Here is a 16,841-nt window from a genome sequence, read left to right on the forward strand (position 1 = left end):
GCAAGAGACATTCCATGTTAGAGAGTACACAGTTCTTGCTGTCCACAAGATCCATAGGTTTTTAAATCCAGAAGGAAATGTTAGTCAAGCAAGCTGGTGTTTGGCATCCCACAGGCTGGAGAGCATCATCACCTGTGGTGGGGTGAGCCCATCCTTTTGCTGAGGAAAGACATATTTTAGAGAGACACCTGGTCTTGATTAAAAACTACTTGTGATAGAGAATCCAGCCTCTAGTAAATTATTTCAGTAGTTAATTTTCTTCACTGTAAAAAAATCTGCACCTTATTTCCATGCTGAATTGTCTGGCTTCCAGTCCTCTGGATCTGCTTGGACCACACCTCTAAGAGAAGTGTTCTAGCATGCAGCTCTCTCCCTTGGCAGCTCGTGTAATGCTGGAAATATTCACCTTTAAAGCTTTGCTTGAGCTATATCTGCAAGTTCTTTTTGTAAAAGCCTCAATCCTCACACAGCACATGTGCTGAGCCAACTAGGAAAAAAGGCAGATGCCCAGAGACCACTCCTACCCAGCTCCTGACAGTAGCCATCCACAGGGGTTCAAATACAAATATAGAATTCAAGGGAGGGAGAATGGCCCTTTACATGACACATCTCTGTAGCTTCAGTCCTCGGGGCTTTGCAGGTACCAAACTGGAGGCTGGAGTGAAGTTTGTCAGCTGAGGCATAAAGTTGCTGCTCCCATGGTTTCCAGATTGCTTGGGCATGGGCAGATTGAACTCCTCTCTATTTGCACATCACTTCACAGGCATATCCTTAGATAAACGTACAGAGGAACCCTCAGGGCAGGTTTTCCAGGTACCAGCTCATCCACTTTCCTTACCTCATTATAAAACTTGATCTAAAATCTGTGATTTCTCACCAAAAGTCCCCAGTCACTTTCTCCTACGGTTTCCCTACTCAGAGCATGACCAGGATCATGGTTTGGTACCTATCCAGTCACACTTGTACTAAATTAAATGCAGAGAAAAGACTTTTGGCTGCATTTTGGCTGCCTCCTGGACTCACAGCATTTCTGGTTCAGTTTACACCACCAATACAAATGCCCTAAATTGACAGTATCTGGTTTACATTTAAGGCAGTTTATACAATTCCTTTGGCTAGGTTTTTGCAAAATTCCCAGTAATGTATAAAGCCAAATACAAAAAAATCAGAATAGATTATTGTGCTTTTCCCTGACAAATATCACATGCTTCTATGTTTACTACTACTAAGATGCCACACAGGTACACCAGCCTCAGGCCAGGCCCCTTTCTGTGCTTGATGCTGTACAGATACAGGAAGAAAAAGCCACTGCCTCACACAAGTGAAACTGGAGTCCTCTGGGAGCCTGCCACCTCCTAGAATGAAGTGTTGTTTCCTCCCACACATGATGGTACAGGGCACAGAGACCACAAGTGAGTTTCAAATATCCTGATTGACTGGCAAAACCATCATCTTACAAGCTTGGCCAGCTTTGGGGTGCACCAAGTGCTGGCAAACTGGAGCAGGCAGCCAGCTCTGGTGCTGACTGGCAGCTCATGTGATACACAGTGATAATGAAGGGGGAGAAGTGCTGGCTAACCGTGACAACATCCCAGATTAGGAGCTAAATGAAGTTTGAATAGGACATAAGGCTTTTTGTTCCTGCCTGGGAAATCTGCTGAGCACCTCCAAGCTCCATGACAGCAAACTCCTGGCAGCAGGCCCATAGCTCATGTAACCCAGTAAGGATTGCTGGCACAGTGCCCCCGTGGTGGGAGGTGGGCTGCAGGTCAGCACCTGATTTCATGCTGGCAGCCCAGTGCCAACACTCAGCTGCTGCACAGAGCCAGAGGGCATGTATTTGCTGAGCACACTGCCCTGACAGCACTGAGGAGATTGCTGGAGCACAACGGTGCACGGGAAGCCAACCATTCCTACCGTGACATTGCTGGATTCAGCTCCCGTTAGCTGTGCCCACTTGCTCTCAACAAAGCAAACAGCACAGGAGATAACTGGCCACAATACAAACTCCTGGAGGGCTGATAGGAGGCTCTGAGCTTTCTACAAGCATTTTTGTGGTCTGAGTTTTGCTTGCAGGAATATTTGTGGAGAGCAAGTAAGTGTGGAGAATAGCATCAGCATGGCTTCCCATCTTTTATCACACTCATATCTCAGTATTTCTCTTCCTCTACAGATTCACCAGCCTGATGAGTAGGTCACAAAGAAGTGGTGGAAAATTTTCCCATTTGCAAAATGCAACCCAACAGCATGACTGCTTGGTGTTATGTTGGTACCATTGCCACTGTACCCCTCACTTGCAATGGAATTCCTTGCTGAGTTTTGTCCTAGGCTGTCACCAGGCAATGCTCTCTCAGTGCCAACCCCTTTGCACACACTGCAAAGCAGGGTGCAGCTCCCTGAACTCCAGAGCTCATGGCTGCTGCTTGCCAAGGCTTAGCAGACATCCATCAGGGCAGGGCTGGCTCAAACCCCTGTGCAGTTAGAATGGGCCACACGTACTCATTGCCTTTCTGTGCAAAACCACATTGGAAATCAGACTTCTAAGAAAGGAGAGCAAAGAAGTGCAAGTTTACAAACTGACCTCTTCAGGCCTCTCTCTAGCTGCAGCATTACTGGCTTTGTGACTCCAGTAGCATCTTAACACTAGAATTAAATACAAAACATTCTGGACAAACACAGGTTAGCTTACAAACGTGTAGAGGTAGAGTTGGTTGTTGGCTTGTAAGTGACCAGAAAGCTGGTTACTTAGCAGAATACTGTGGGGATCAGTATTTTTCTTCTTCTGTAACTCTGGTGCTCTAACACAACCCGAAGGTACCAAGATGCTTAGAATGCAGACTAAAATCCGGCTGGAAAATTCCTGTGTGGAAAACTGGACAAAGCAATGACTCAGCTTTGAGATGCTCAGGAGAGAAGCCTTTAACTTGGGATTCTTAGCTACACATGCTCACTTTCATTCAGACAGACAAAGAAAGAGGGCTGCAGGAAAAGAAACCAAACATGAAGTGAGAACTTCAGATAAGAGAAAGCTGCCAATTATGCAGCCCCCTGCCCTGACCCTACCCTGGTGAGCCTCCAGCCCAGATCCTGGGACATTCTGCAGCTCTCAGTTCTGGCAGCACACTATAGGAATTGCAGATGCTTTTTGTGCCTGGGTATCCCTGGGTGTCAGACATGCCTTAGCAGCTCTCAGAGCTGGGCCACTGCTGTCTGCACACTCAGCCAGCGTTAATTTTAGTGCTATGGTGCCTCAAAAGTCACCTCTACATCACCTTCCATCATATGTTAGCAAGATGTGACAGAATTTCAAGCTTTTGTATGGTCATGGTGATTTCCAGAAAGTCACTGGAGAGCTCAGGGACTTCATTTATGTTTTCCCTCTCCAAGTCTTAATGTTCTTTAACCCCTTAATGAGACTTCCCCCCCCCCGTGGAGGGATAGACATCCTGACTTCAGCCTGGCAGAACAGATTGGCACCACTGTCCTACACCTTCAGACTACGGGGTTTGTGTCCCTGCAGCCTTCCAGGGGTAGGGAGTGGTGTATCAGGGTGCCAGGGGTAGGGAGTGGTGTATTGGGGTGCCAGGGGTAGGGAGCAGTGTATTGGGGTGCCAGGGGTAGGGAGTGTTGTATTGGGGTGCCAGGGGTAGAGAGTGTTGTTTTGGGGTGCCAGGTGTAGGGAGTGGGGTATAAGGGTGCCAGGGGTAGGGAGTGTTGTATTGGGGTGCCAGGAAAGGGAGTGTTGTATTGGGGTGCCAGGGGTAGGGAGTGGTGTACTGGGGTGCCAGGGGTAGAGAGTGTTGTTTTGGGGTGCCAGGGGTAGGGAGTGGTGTATTGGGGTGCCAGGAAAGGGAGTGGTATATCAGGGTGCCAGGGGTAGGGAGTGGTGTATTGGGGTGCCAGGAAAGGGAGTGTTGTATTGGGGTGCCAGGGGTAGGGAGTGGTGTACTGGGGTGCCAGGGGTAGGGATTGTTCTGTCAGGGTGCCAGGGGCAGATGCAGGTGCTCGGTGTGAGGCCACACACATGGCCAGCCCAGCAGGAGCTGCCTACCCCTCCACGCTGTGCTTGCACCACGCTCTGCAGTGCTCAGGAAAACCTCTGGACTACTGTTTCCCCTCCCACCTTCTGACAGTCCAAGCCAAACTGCAGCACGTGGAGGTCTTCCCCTTTCTCTTGAAACATGAATGCGCTACAGCTGGTCAGCAGATTATTTTTTAGTGAAAAATGGTTGTGATATAATCATCTGCCAGAAAATCAATTTGCAGAAGCAACAGCTAATTTTTCTTTTGAAAACATCCACTGTCTCTCAAATATTAGGTTTTTCTTTCTTGTTTTCATTTTTAGGAACCATTTAAGATTTTAATTGCAAAGCATGCACAAACTCAACACTAGAAATTTGGAAACGTCACGGCATTTTCTAAAAAAAATATATTTTCTGTAGAAACTGTCAGCAAAAAAAAAAAAAAAAGCCGAAAAAACCATTGAAATAGTACAAATTAGGAGCATGCAAACCCAATATCCTCAGCTTTCTGAGTAGTCTTGGCAGCATACAGGCAAAGGGATCCCAAACTCAGGAGGCAAGCCTGTGGTGAGCCTCTCTTCCAGTGGGTAGCCATGCAGAAACATGATTTCATAGTACCAGACACAGCAACCCCATTATCCCAGTTTGGTTCTGTGCTGAAACCCTCACAAGCTGGTCTCTCTACAGCTTCAGGAGAAATGCAGCTGTAAGTTTATTAGGACCTTGCAGCCCTTGGTGTGAGAGGGGTGTTAATCTTTGCCAGGTCTCATGCTTCAGTCATCACAATCCTCATGCACGCTGCAGTTTTCTGCTGCTACCATTTTTATTTAACTTGTCTATTTAAAGGCAACACTTTAAACCCGTTTTTCCTTTGGACCTGGAGAAGAACTGTTGTTTGAAGCTGATTGATACAGCCTGCTGTGCCAACTGCTTACAGAGATAGTCAGAGCTGCCTGAGCCATCTCATGCTCCCACGGGCTTGGCGAATCAATGCTTGATCCTTCTCCATGTCCCTGCTGCTGGTGAGGCTGGTGGTGGGCAGGAGTTTTGTTGGCTGACACAGCTGAGAACTGAGAGTGGTGTGGCTGAGAGCCCACAGTGGCAGGAAGCACAGATGCTTCCCAAGATCTGGGTGATGGCTTCCTAAGGGCAGGCTCCTGGGCAGCCACAGAGGCTGCTGTTCCCCACAGACCCCAGAGCTGGGGAGCCACTGCCCCTCACCACAAGGGAAGGGCACAAGGAGGTGCCCCACAGGATTCTGCACCAGCCAGGCTTTCACAGAGAGGCCCCATTAATCACTGCTGTGAGCATTAATCACTGCTGTGCTGCCTTGGGAAATACTGGCCCCGGGATGAAGCAGCTGCCTTGTTTTCCCTCCTCATACTCCTCCTCCTCTCAGAGCATGGCTGAGGGCCCTGCCATGGTGAGCAGGGCTCCCAGCACAGCCTTGCCCTGCAAGGAGGCTCCCAATGAGTTTCCAGTGGAAGCTGGGTCTGGGATCTTCAAAGGAAAAACAAAACTCTCTGGAGTTGCCCAGGTGTAACTGAGGTGCCAGAGCATGGATGGGCTTGGGGAGGGGTGCACAACCCAGCCTCCTTGTGTGCTGCCTCAGTGACCCCTGTGGCGGCCATGGGGCTGGGCCCCACTCACCCCCTGCCACAGCACATTCCTGGGGGCTCAGATCCCTTGTCACACAGTTTCTCCTCTCCACTGACCCCTGTTACTGTTATGGAGACATCACTGACCAGCTGGGCCTGACTCCTGTCACCAGCATCACCACAAGCCCCCCATTCTCACCAGGGCCTTAATTCCCCTACCCTAGATTTCCAGCAAAATAGCTGAAATTCCTCAGCAGGAGGGGCCTAAGCCAGGCATGAATATGCAGCCCTACAAATAAACAAACTTCCCCCATGTTGTTTGGCCTTCTTAATATTTCAGTCAGCACAGGAAACTTCTGGTGAAGGGAATGGGCAATATTTCAGAGAGGGGAAACAGCCTGTTGGTCACGAGTTGAGCAGGGAAAGCTCCCCTGGGAAGACCACAGGAGGGAAAGACACTGTGCATGTTCACTCCTTGTCACTGCTATTTTCTCTCCATTAGAGATAAAATACTACCAAGAGCCAGATCCAGCCATGCAATCTCTCTATTTCAGTTGCCATTCTGGTCTTTTGCTGACTGTCTCTAAGGATACAAACTGCCTGATTCTGAGAGACAGAAGACTAAAAGGGAGAAATAAATCCTGATGCACATTGCAATTTTAGGTAAAATATATGGTTTTCTCCTGATCCAGTTGTTTTGAGATGTTAACAAGAAGCACTTTTTATTCTGCTTATATTCTGTTGTCAGATTTTTTCTCTGTTCTTCCTTCATTGCTTTGTTTGGCTCTTGAAACCTCTGAACTGCAGCTATGGCCGAAATGTTTCTTACCTGTTCTTGTGGAGCCATTCCTGGTACCAGAGAGCCATGTAGTTCACAGAGATAGCCTTACCTCCTGTCAGCTGAGATGAAGTACAGAGTAAACCTTTTGCCATTAATCTCCCAGGGTATGAGTCAGTGCTTTCTCCCCAGCTTGTGCAGCCCATACCTCTGGTCCAGGTGTAAACCCTCCTACAGCTCCATCTCATCCATTTAAGCAAGGGAAGGGCCTCCTGATTTGCCATCCATGAAACCTGTCCATTAGGTCACCATCCCCAGAGGCAGCAGCACCTTTGGATGGATGGCCCTGGACAGTGCATTTGGTAAAAAGAGCAAGGAATAGCCCCAGTCTAGGGAACTGCCACATTTAGACCACGTGGATCGCTCTTCACCCTGACTGCTGGCTGCTGCCCAGCTGGACACAGGCCCGGGGACAATGCCTAGAGGAGGGGGACATATCCACCATGGTGCCCAGCAAGTGGCTCCAGCAGTGGCTGTGCTGGAGCAGAGCAGTACCCAGCACAGCAGCACAGCAGCACAGCCCTGGCACCTGTGTCTGAGCAGGGGCTGAGCCCACGGGGTGCAGCAGAGGCCAGGCTCTGCCTTCACAGCAGCAGAGAGGCAAAGGCACATCTGTGATCTGGTCCTTGTGCTCACAAGGATTCCCTGCATGAAATCTTTTTACTTCTGATTCCTGTTCTTGAAGATGAGGTTAATGATAATCCCAGGATCTCCTGTAGAGAAAAGAGGAAACTCCAGTAATGCTTGCAATATCCTTCAGAAAACAGCCTGAGGGTGAGCAAGGGTGATTTCACTGATAAGCTGAGCATTAACCTGCAGCCTGAGGAGACAGGTTTGCTTCCCATTGCAGAGTGGAGCAGCCACAGCAAAGAAGCTGTGCTGGAAACACTTCCCCTTTGCCCACCCCGACTGCAGTGGGATCAGTTCAGGACTGAAATAAGCTTTGGGGGAGTCATTGAACTCTGACCTAAGCTAGAATAATAGGATGTGTTTATGTCTGACAATGGGGGAGCTTTGCAGAAATCTCCAGTGAGCTCCATGTGCAACACTGTTTTTATGGTCCTCCTAAGAAGGGAATTTCAATGGATCATATGTGCCTTAAGTGTAAATTATGACATGCATTAAGGACCACCCACATCAAATGGATGGTTGCCCCAGCCCAGCATTTTCATGGTGAATTGAGAGCAAATTCCACAAACCCTCTGGTTTGTGCTTCCATAGAATAATATATTTTCAGGTCAGCAGAGCTGTCTGCTTCTCACACAATAGGTCCTTTCTCCCTTTCCTCATACTTGTCAATTGCTCTCTGTCTCTGCTGTAATTTATGTTTTACTTCCGAACTGTATGACTGAATTCTGGAAATGTGTGAGGGTACAGCAGCTAGACAAGCCTGTTCCCAGCCAGTCCATGTGGTGTTACCACTCCCAAAATCCAAATGGGCACAAGAAGGTCTTAGACATACACTGGGTTATTACACAGACTGTGTTCAAGGTGGCAAGACTGCTACCATTGGACCTATTTTTGTAGTTCAAAATAGTTTATTTCAAATACATCATGCTGCATATTTGTAAGTAGAAAAGGTGTAATAATTTAGAGGTCAAAAAACACGTGGCTCAAAGAATAGATATAAACAGATACATGGATCAAGGTAATAAGTAAATTTTCAAACTCTTCCTTTAGTATCTACTCAGTATTGTAAACTGCATGTGGTGTCTACCAGTTGTTTTGTGAATGGCAGCTTGTAAGCTATACTAGCTAGTTTCAGTGACTCTTCTGAAGTATATCCATCTTATCCTTTCATCACACTCAGATTAACTTCAAAATTGACTCTTCAGCAGGTGCATGTCACTATTTTGCACCTCTTGATCTCCAGTGATGTTACTGAGCTCATGTTCATCTTACCTAGAATAAAGAATCACTGATTTTTTTTCACTGACTAAATTTGAAACCTTTTTCTCTTAAGGATTAATCACTGCTGTTATTTTCAAATAGGAAATGGCTTTCCTCATAAAGTGCTGATGAATAATATTCTACTGCATAAATACTCAATAATAGACTGCTTGCAGTTCTTCCATAGCCTGCTTTGTTTATTTCCAAATCTTCCTTCTCATTTTTCATTATCTCTTAGAATGGTTGCAAGAAAGCCAATGCTGTTACACAGATTGTTTTCTTGTTTTATATCTCCAGGCAGGTCCAGTATCTCTTCCTCTCTTTCATACAGCATTTTTCAACATGATATCTTCCACTCTTTCTTCCACAGTGTGGAGTTTCAGTTTAATGTGGAGGCCAAACATAGTTCTTAGCCTTGAGAGCAGCCCTGAAGTTGTTCTAGTGTATTACACTGTACACCTTGAGCTCTCTGTGACAATGAAAAGCTCCTGCCCTTTTCCCATATACAAGAACAAAACAGATCTCAAATTGCTGTCTCTTTCTCTAGTGCTTGTCCAGAGAATTGTTTAATATAACCATCCTCACATGGGACTTCTTTATCATAAGTATTAGACAGTGAGACAGATCTCTGAAGAGAGGCTATAGTACACACTCTGCATGTTTTTCATGCCTTGTTTCAGGCAGTAAGTAGTAGAGGAAAATGCCAGGGAACTTCCTGTTCTTGTGAGAATTCCTGTTAGTCTAAATCCCAAGCAGTGGATTCACTGGGCTCCCCACAAAGACTGTGCTCTTGTATCTCAGAGTCTGTTAAGCTAGAGATAACAGTGGAGAGAAATCAGGAGTTCAGGGTTGACAGTAATGGACTGGGGACTGAGAACTACCCCTGACAAAGGGCTGGAATGTAGATGATCCAAACCAAGGGTGGCCACCATAATTTAGCAACACCTCCAGATGCAACTGCTCCCTCAGCTTCCCCAAAACACTCAGGCTCTGTGTTTTGCTTTCTGTTAGCAGTCTGACTGAGCTGCTCCCACCAAGCAACAGGAGGGACATCAGTGACCATCTAACACTGTTAGATTGGGCACCTGATCACAGCAGCAAACCAACACACCTGTAAGGGCTTTGCTCTTAGGGACTGTTCTAAACAATACAGAGCACCGATTTAACTGTTACCTAATCCTGAATCTGGCAGAACTGTCTCTTAGAAACAAGCCAGTGAATTTTGTCTTCCCTTTTCTGCTGGTTTTGCTGTTTCCCATCACTGCTTTGCTCCTACCCTCTGTCAGGCTTCTCCTTCCCACCTCCTTTTTTTTGTATGTATAATTCACTTAACATCAAATGCACCATTTTCCGCTATATGTGTTTCAAGATTTCTGCAGTGTAAACACATCTTGTCACTAGATTGTATTTACTGCCAGTTCATTTACAATCTGACCATGGAATAAGCAGTTCAATTTTTTCAAGCTAAAATGGTGTGGGCTTTATATAGCAAAAATTTTTGTGTTGACTGATTTTCAAACTGCCAGCCATCTGTCTATTATTAGCATCAGACCCTGACAATGGGAATATTCTACTCATTAAATCACTGTTGAGCAAAGTGTTTAGGTTTTACCATTAAGAAAAAAGTTTTTCATGTTATGAATGGTTCTCAGGAGATACATGCTACCACTTACAGCCAAAGCTAACAAGGTCCTCAGAAATCACGTTGTTTCATGTTTCCAGCTTCAGAACCAAAGGAATGCAGGCCTGGAAAGGACTTGCTGGATCATCAAGTTCACTTCTCACAGCACCACATAACACAATTCCTGGAGGCTTGCCTCATGTTTGGTTTCTCTGTATCAACTGGCAACAGATGATCACTGTCATTTAGGCACCAAAACTTCATCATACCTGCCTATGGTCAAAGGGAACTGCAGATACTCCATAGAACTCAATGGCAGGACCACCAAATTAAGTGTCTAAAAATACCTGCAAAGTTTAAAAACAGCAGTGTAGCCAGTGCTAAACATCAGACCTATCTCATATCTGACCTCATGGAGAGGTCTCACCCACAAAGCTAAAATGCCATTTACAGGCTCCCTCATGGCTTCACACAAAATTTCCAGGCAAGGCAGTGAACCTAGCACGATTCCTTTACAGCAAAATTTCTGTGGACAGCTGATGTCTCTTTTAAAGAGGTGGCATCCCTCCAGACATGCCCTGAAACTTGCAATATAAAATCAGCAGTGGCAGTTTGCAGTCAGTGGAACTGATATTTGAGAAGAAACATGTAAGTCTGTGTGCTGCATCTGCTGAGGACCTCTGCATGCTGGGTGAAGACAAATTCCTGCATGCATACTGCAAACTCTGGGTAATTACAGACCATGCTCATTTTTGTGAGATGCTGAATGCTCTGACCTCAGCTCAGCCAAATCATCCCGTTGATTTCCCAGGCCTGGCCCCAACAGCCAGCCAACCCACCTGTGAGGGTTTGGCTCTTAGTGACTTGTTCATAACAATACATAGCACTCAGTGTAACCACCACTACAACAGCAACCTTCAGGTGTCACCTCAGAGGTGCAAAGGAAAGGTTCATATCATCCTGGTTTGGACAATGCATCCTTTAGTACTAGGATGATAAATAGCTGAAAGAAGGAGCCAGCATTAAATGAGACTAAATTAAGTTTTGGGTTTGTATCCAGTTGCTGTTCAGAGGAGCAATTCCAAGTTATTAGTAGCAGCACGGTTTAACAATAATAATAATTAAAAAAGACATCTGGATGAAATCAGAAGAGGGGAGCAGAACCACATGTGCAGAGGGAATCCAAGCATGTCCCAGACTCACTCACATATTTTGCTACAGAAAAGCCAGAGTATTTCATTGAGGGAGGAGGAGGAAGCCAGACAGAATGCACTTGAAACCTGGAGCTCTGCTACTTTCAAACTAAACATTTCTGCTTATCTCTTTACCCCTGCAAAGACAGCTTTTGCTGAACATCCAAACGTTAATGGAACAAGCCTTCAGGGAAGACAGCCAAGCCAAGTATCCCTGCCCAGAACTAGCTTTTCTCCTTGATTGCTCCCTTTCTCCATTTGTCCAATATTCCTCAGCCTGTTTCATTCTCCTTATTATGTACAAAGATCATCCTGACATCCTCCTAATTCATCTTGATTTGTACAACAGGCTCCCCCAGCCCTAGATGCCTCCAAAAGCATCTGGTTTGCAGTGATTGTGGAGAGCAGATAACAATTGCTTCTCACATACAAATCCCAGTCTGGATGGTCCTTGGCAGGGAGAGAGAGTTGCCTGCATTGGTCTGCCCTTGAAGAGTGAGGATGAGCTGACTGGGGCCCCACGAGATTTCTCTGTTGTGCTTGAGCTGGCACATCCTTGGACACGAGGGTGGCACAGGTAGCACCATTCTGCACTGTCTTCCCTCCAGTTCCCAACCAAGCCCAGTAAACACCACAAAGACCAAGTTCCATTGCCATTTCAGAAGGCAAAACCAGCCAAGGTAAGCAGCCAAATACATCACACAAGATCAGTTGAGGGAGGTGCCTTATTTGTACTTGCAGAGGGAGAGGACTGAGGGCAGGAGTTCCCAGCTCTGCCAGCTTTGACTTGCCTGTTTCAGGAGGATTTGCAGCCCCTAAATACATGATCCAGGTCAAAGGGCACTGAGTCCACAGATAGCAAAGCCACCAGGGACCATTCTGTTCCTTACAATACACTCAGAGGACTTTCTCTGACAACTCCTATCTCTAGGCAATGTGGGAGGATGTAGCTTTCAGAAAAGATATCCTCTCTCAGAAGTACTGGAGAGATGATTGCTCCCCAAAGCTGATCACCACATCAGAGGAAAGCTCCAGACTGGCCCCAGTGCAGACCCATGAGTGAAAATTAGGATTTATGGTGCAGCAGAGAGGAGGTAATTACAGTCTGTCTCAATAGTTACCTGGGGACTAACGACCTTGCATAGATGAAATGGTGAGACTATTAGACCTGATTTGCTGAAAATACTCAAGCAGTCCTCTGACAGCTGGACAGACAGGGATGTTACTGGAATTGCTGGTCAGAGCAGCATCTGTCAGCACACTGCCAGGGAAATATGCTGCAGGAATGGAGTCTGCTGCACATGTTGCCTGCAGGGCCTCCTGGAGAAACTTTGCTTGCAGGGAGCAATTTGTGAGGATGAAAACAAGGAAATCCCTTTTCCTTTGGTTAATGCTAACTATCTTCCCATTTCCCCACCATTTTTGTGAACACCATTATAATTGCTATATATAAATGCACGACCTGGGAAGAGGCATTATTAGTGTGGAATCAAGATAAAGAAGTGGATTGATACGAGGAGGCTGCACCAGAAGAAATCTGGTGACATATAGGAGGGGAAATTTGAAGGAATTAGATTTTTTCTGGGGCAGATACTCTCTATGAACTTTCAATGGACAAGAGAAATAAAGCCTGCCAAGTTACAGATCTAGATGGAGTTCTTATCACTGACCAGAGTCCCCAAGTCTCTTCTCTTACAACAGGGGAATGCCTTTGCAGGAACTTCTTCTCAAGTAAAGAATAAGTCTTTTCCCTAAATAGAAATAATATGGAAAACTGATCTCATTTTGGGCCTGAAAAGTCAATACATTGCTGTTACAAATGGAACTAGAAAAGGAAGGAGAGCTCTGTGAGGAAATAGCATTAAGACATCAGTACTCATACATTTTTTACAAGATGTCTCTAGTGTACAACTGCAACACAGCTAAAAAAAGCCAACTATTTTAATAATTCAAAAATGAAAGGACACCACAACCAGAAGCTGCTTAAGTGGGTTGTGAAAAAATCCACAGTTCCCTCCACCTTTATAAATTTCAACCAATTTCCTAGTCCCCTTTGAATTAACATCTCTGTCCTGACTTTCTGAATACCAGCCAAAAGGACTCAGTTTTAGATGCTGCAAAGGATCACAAATTGAAAGAGGCTGCCACTCCTTTAAAAGGCAGGATCAGAATGAGAAATGGCCTTGATAATTGGAGAGATAATCCCAACCAACATGAAACTTGGTAAGTTCAAGTACAAAGTATTACCATCAAAAGGAAAAATCAAGTGCAAAAGCAGAGGGGAGAATGATGAGCTATTCACTGACTGAACAGAACTGCATAGTACAGAATGGTCAAGTCATAAACTCAGTGAGTCAATGGTGTGATGCCATTGCAAGCAAGACAAATTTCCTTCTAAGATGTATTATCACAAGTGTTATGTGTATATAACACAAGAGCAATGATATCACTCTTCTGGAATACTGTATTCATTTTGGGGCACCACAGTTAAAGGGAGATGTAGAGAACTGGAAGAAGTCCAAAGGACAGTAATAGGAAGAATTGAAGTATTTGGAAATATGGCCCAGGAAGGATAGATGAAAGAAGTACATTTGTTTAGTCTAGAAAAGAGAAGACTAGGAGAGATGTAATAGCAATCTTCTCACATTTAAGAGGTCAAGAAGATTATGATCAATTGCTCTCCAGGTTCTCTAAGAGAAAGAGAAGAAAAACCAGTTTTTCTCCAAGCAAGGCAGATTTAAAGGGGTTATTAAGAATGCTCTCTGACTATTAGCATAGTAAAATATTGGAGAGGTTTTTATAAGAAGTCAGGCAAACAACCATAAGCATTTTGTAGAAGTAATCCTCCTGCCTAAATGCAGAGTGATGAAGGAGATCTCTGCAGGCCCCTTCCAGCACTAAAAGTTTATAATGAATCTATGATTTTTCATATTAACTTTAGCCCTTAGGAAAAACTCTACACCTGTGGCTTCTCCAACTTTAGGGAGGTAAAGTTAACAAGAGATAAAATTCCATCCTTTGTTTCTGAGTACACATCAGATTTGTATGTGTTTAGTAGATGAAAACTGATAAATCCATAATATACACACAAAGAAATATGAATGCACACTTTCCTCTGGGTCCATAGGAGACCAGAGTTTGGCCCTGAATACCAAGCTTCTCAGAGCCATAGGACTCCCAAAGCCAGATAAAGAGCTAAAAACTTTTTGCAGTACTTTATTATTGAGTTACATTTATATTTCTGCAGTCTGTTTTCTAGTTTGGTAATAAGGTCCTTTGCTAACGTTTGTAGATTCAATTCTGCTCTGGAAGAATGAGCTGAGAGGAATTTGAGTGTCTTCAAATGTTCAGCCACCCCCTGTCTCTGGAGCATTCCAGCCAATTAACTGTCCCTAGATATCCAGTTTTCTTGTCCAGCCTTGGAAATACTCCAAAGCACTTGACAAAGTTTGTTAGTGTCCACTCACTCTTGCAATCTGCTTTTATATATTTATTCTGTCACCATAAAAACACTGCATCCTTTGGGGAAAAAAACAATTTCTTTGGGGAAGAAATAAATTCACTAGTGAAACTTAATTTAGAGGTGTTACCAATAGTGGGGAGACAGTGAAATCACAAGTGGATTTAGAGAGATTTTAAAACACACTCTGAAGCATCCTAGGACCCAGACTGGGGAAAAGCAAGCAAGATGCTGTAAAACTGGGAAAATATAGCACATGCAGTTACTAGAGAAAGACCAACACCTTTTTACTCTATACCAGGTGACAATCAGATAGTTTAGTGCCCTTTCATGAGAGATTCAACCCTGCACAGCCCAACAGGCCACTCGGATAACTGGGCATCTTGAGCACTCCTGAAGCAGAAGATGCTGGTTTGTTCCTCCACCCTGGCATGTCCTGTGAGCCTGGCACCACTGCTAAACCCATCCTCACTCCCAGCCTTTGGGGGGAGAAATAGAGGCACATTTGCTGTATCTCTCTAATCCAAGAGGGGCTCAAATCCCTGCAAGAAGTAACAAGGTAAAAGTTCAGCACCCCTCTGCTGCAGCTGTGGCAGGGAGAGGGACCCTTGACTGCAAATTCTGTCTCTACCCCCAGGCCCTGGTGATCAATTCCCAGTTTTGTTCAATTGCTGCATGCAAGCAGCAAGATCTGCCTGGCCCTTGCCTTTGCTTTGTTCTTGCAGTGATTGCTCCAGCAGCCTTTTCCAATCCCCCTGCCAAGGGCCTTTCCTTCCCAGTGCTGCCTGGCCTCTGCTCAGGATCCAAACTTGGCATGTTGCAGACACCAAAATCAAACATTTTAGCAGGGAATTGGAAAGCTGTCATGATCCCTCCTGGTTCTCCTTCACTGCACACTCATGTTTGTGGGTGGGACCAAAACACTGCTCCTCACTGAAGGAAGAGACTGAACAAGACAATTGCAGGGAGCCAACTTGATTTGCACTTGCACCCGGACCAAGAAATAAATTACATAATTATCAGCAAATTGCAAACAGATCAGGGGCTGAGTGTGGACTCTAATCATACCAGAAGCCCAATGCTGCTTAGAGGGAGCATGGTTCTGGGGCAGTTTAGAGAGGTTTGTCATGATGATAGATGTTATCCTCAGATATTTATCCTGTACTCCTACGCTGCTCAGCAAATGCACAGAAAGGCTGATCTCCAGCATCCATAAAGCTCTGTCACAGCCCAGGGCACACACCACCACCAGCAGAGGGGTCCTGTGCCTCCAGGAGGGGAGAGCAGCTATAGCCAGCCCATCCAAAGCCCCGTGGTTTCCCATTTCCATGTTATTTGCATGCTGCAGACAGATGTCACCTGGTGTTTCCTGTGGTTCAAAGATATGGGTCAAAGTCAGGGCTGGGTTAACAAAGGGGTTTGCTGGTGTTTATCAAGGACAAGTCATTCAAAGACACACATATTTAAATAGCTGCTTCAAAATCTTGGGATACATAATGCCTGGGGGCATGATATTTTTGAATGGAGGGTTGGATTCCTCTGTGTGCCACAGGGGCTCTTTGATGACGGGGAATTCAGCAGGGACCCATCCAGCTCCCTCACCAGGGCTGTTGATAAATACCCTCCCCTTTTCTACACACAGTTCTCCTCCTCCTTCAGCAGGTAGTTGTTCAGGTATTAGCAAACACATAGCTAAGTAAAATAAATTTGAAATTTTTTTTCTGGCATAAAATGATGTTTTCTGCAACAATATTAATAATTGTTGACATAATGCTATAAATATACATTTCTCCAATTATTGTAAAATTCAAAATTGTGGGAAAATACACCAAATATTTAACTTTTTTCTCCTTGGGAAAATGCTTTTTCCATGATACACATAGGCCTGCTCCTGGCAGGTATTGGCTTCACGTAATGAGAGGAGGCAAAACAACAGTTCAGGGGAACTCGACTGTTCCTTCCCCGTGAGAGGGTAAGTGTAAGCTCTGCTGGGGTTACAACAGGCAGTGTATGAGATGTCCAAGACTTTTCAGTGCTGCAGGCATCTCACACTTTATGGCCTGCCTGCCCCACCATACTCCCAGACCCCAGTGCATGGACAGCCCCCATCCCTCCCCAGCCTGAGCCTTGGTGCAGAGCATACAATCTGTTTCCATTCACAGCCAAGGCTTGCTGAGCTGCCAAGCTCTCCACTTCCTTGCCAGATCCATACGTTCCCA

The sequence above is a fragment of the Ammospiza caudacuta genome, chromosome 9 (assembly GCF_027887145.1).
Source record: "Ammospiza caudacuta isolate bAmmCau1 chromosome 9, bAmmCau1.pri, whole genome shotgun sequence".
NCBI lineage: Eukaryota > Metazoa > Chordata > Aves > Passeriformes > Passerellidae > Ammospiza > Ammospiza caudacuta.